A 3422-nucleotide genomic window follows, 5' to 3' on the forward strand; every position below is an offset into this window, starting at 1 on the left:
AATTTTAATAAATCTTTATGCTGCAACTATATGGCTGTTATGATTTACCGTGAAGAATTTAAACAGTTGCTGTTTCAGTCATGTTTAAAATCTTTCTAGTATTACTTCAGATATTAGTCGAGTGCATGACACGTCGTGATGCGGCACTTCTGCGTGTTCGCGGGGGCCCTGCACGATATTAGGCAGGTTTACCAGTTTCTTTGGCTCTTCAGTGTGTGAGCAATTTTAAGAGTCACTTTAAACTGACAAAAAAAGAAACACCTTAAACGAAAACAGATTATTTCACTGATAACCGCTATCGCTAGAATGGCTGTTGGCGTGGAGATAGTGGCACTCACCGGAAGGTGACGTTCTGAGGCAGCGAGGGGTCGGGGCCCGGGGGCGCGGCCCAGGTGAAGCTGGCGTTGTCGGCCGGCCTGGGGAGGCGCGAGGCGGCGCCGGAGCGGCAGGGCACGCCGTCCCACGGCGGCGCCACGGCGCCCGCGTCCGACCACACCCACACCGCGGCGCCGGCCGGCAGGCGGGAGTCGGGCCGCGACACGCGCACTGCAACAGCAGGGGGCGCGCTCACCTCAGCCGGCCGTCTCTCAGGGTTCCAGTGTACAGAGAAGTTGCAGCATTAGAATATTGCAGCGAAATCCAGGAAGATCTGCAGCGGATAGGCACTTGGTGCAGGGAGTGGCAACTGACCCTCAACATAGACAAATGTAATGTATTGCGAATACGTAGAAAGAAAGATCCGTTACTGTATGATTATATAATAGCGGAACTAACACTGGTAGTAGTACTTGTTGTTGTTGTTGTTGTTGTTGTTGTGGTCTTCAGTCCTGAGACTGGTTTGATGCAGCTCTCCATGCTACTCTATCCTGTGCAAGCTTCTTCATCTCCCAGTACCTACTGCAGCCTACATCCTTCTGAATCTGCTTAATGTACTCATCTCTTGCTCTCCCTCTACGATTTTTACCCTCCACTCTGCCCTACAATACTAAATTGGTGATCCCTTGATGCCTCAGAACATGTCCTACCAACCGGTCCCTCCTTCTAGTCAAGTTCTGCCACAAACTCTTCTTCTCCCCAATTCTATTCAATACCTCCTCATTAGTTATGCGATCTACCCATCTAATCTTCAGCATTCTTCTGTAGCACCACATTTCGAAAGCTTCTATTCTCTTCTTGTCCAAACTATTTATCGTCCACGTTTCACTTCCATACATCGCTACGCTCCATACAAATACTTTCAGACACAACTTCCTGACACTTAAATCTATACTTCATGTTAACAAATTTCTCTTCTTCAGAAACGCTTTTCTTACCATTGCCAGTCTACATTCGATACCCTCTCTACTTCGACCCTCATCAGTTATTTTGCTCCCCAAATAGCAAAACTCCTTTACTACTTTAAGTGTCTCAAAAAATGGTTCAAATGGCTCTGAGCACTATGGGACTTAACATCTATGGTCATCAGTCCCCTAGAACTTAGAACTACGTAAAACTAACTCACCTAAGGACATCACAAAACACCCAGTCATCACGAGGCAGAGAAAATCCCTGACCCCGCCGGGAATCGAACCCGGGAACTAGGTGTCTCATTTCCTATTCTAATTGCCTCAGCACCACCCGACTTAATTCGACTACATTCCATTATCCTCGTTTCGCTTTTGTTGATATTCATCTTATACCCTCCTTTCAAGACACTGTCCATTCCGTTCAACTGCTCTTCCAACTCCTTTGCTGTCTCTGACAGAATTACAATGTCACCGGCGAACCTCAAAGTTTTTATTTCTTTTGTTTCCTTTATTGCTTGCTCAATATACAGATTGAATAACATCGGGGATAGGCTACAACCCTGTCTCACTCCCTTCCCAACCACTGCTTCCCTTTCATACCCCTCAACTGCCATCTGCTTTCTGTACAAATTGTAAATAGCCTTTCGCTCCCTGTGTTTTACCCCTGCCACCTTCAGAATTTGAAAGAGAGTGTTCCAATCAACATTGTCAAAAGCTTTCTCTAAGTCTACAATTGCTAGAAACGTAGGTTTGCCTTTCCTTAATCTTTCTTCTAAGATAAGTCGTAGTTACTTCTGTAAAATATCTGGGAGTATGCGTACGGAACGATTTGAAGTGGAATGATCATACAAAATTAAATGTTGGTAAGGCGGGTGCCAGGTTGAAATTCATTGGGAGAGTCCTTAGAAAATGTAGTCCATCAACAAAGGAGGTGGCTTACAAAACAGTCGTTCGGTCTATATTTGAGTATTGCTCATCAGTGTGGGATTCGTACCAGGTCGGGTTGACGGAGGAGATAGAGAAGATCCAAAGAAGAGCGGCGCCTTTCGTCACAGGGTTATTTGGTAAGCGTGATAGCGTTACGGATGTGTTTATCAAACTCAAGTGTCAGACTCTTCGAGAGAGGCGCTCTGCATCGCGGTGTAGCTTGCTGTCCAGGTTTCGAGAGGGTGTGTTTCTGGGTGAGGTATCGAATATATTGCTTCCCCCTACTTATACCTCCCGAGGAGATCACTAATGTAAAGTTAGAGAGATTCGAGCGCCGCGAAGGCCTTCCGGCAGTCGTTCTTCCCGCGAACCGCGAGTGGGAGATAATGACAGTGGCACATAAAGTGCCCTCCGCCACACACCGTTGGGTGGCTTGCGGAGTATAAATGTAGATATAGATGTAGACCGCTAGGTACACGAACTGCTCATTGCAATAAACACTGCCTTCTGTCCGACTATTACCATTGTACTATTATAAGAACCTTTTTGTCAGGAACGGAAAGACGTACCAAGCTCAACTTTATGTCACGTATTAAGGTCTATGGTCCCTTGGCGTTGTAAAACGTTTAAGCTTTTAAATCAATGCAAGCAAAATATACGGCCATGTATGTCACATATTTTGAAACTCGCAAAGTCACTCATCAGAACTTATAGGCAATTTCCGTTGATCCAGAATCGTAAAATTTGGCTAGAAGCAAGGTGTTTAACACGTCACTTAAAAGCTGTATACTGTATGAATTGTCAATAAATGACGTACAACTGTTCTTCCTGTAGGTGCCCCTGTTTTAAAATTATTTTTGAAACAGATGGATATGGTGTCTGTTCTTTTGGATATGTCCATCTACAATGAAATAAGAATTATATATTAATACCTTCAGCTGATGAAGGGCGTTCATATATATCAACGGGGACAGGTGAAAATGTATGCCCCGACCGGGACTCGAACCCGGGATCTCCTGCTTACACGGCAGACACACTATCCATCTGAGCCGCCGAGGGCGCATAGGACTGTGCGATTGCAGGGACCATCTCGCGCACGCCTCCCGCGAGACACACATTCTCACCTTGCATGTCCACACAGTACGAATGTAGATGGATATAGCGTCTGCCGCGCAAGCAAGAGATCCTGCGTTCGAGTACCTGTCGGGG

The sequence above is a fragment of the Schistocerca americana genome, chromosome 3 (assembly GCF_021461395.2).
Source record: "Schistocerca americana isolate TAMUIC-IGC-003095 chromosome 3, iqSchAmer2.1, whole genome shotgun sequence".
In the NCBI taxonomy this organism is placed as follows: Eukaryota; Metazoa; Arthropoda; class Insecta; order Orthoptera; family Acrididae; genus Schistocerca; species Schistocerca americana.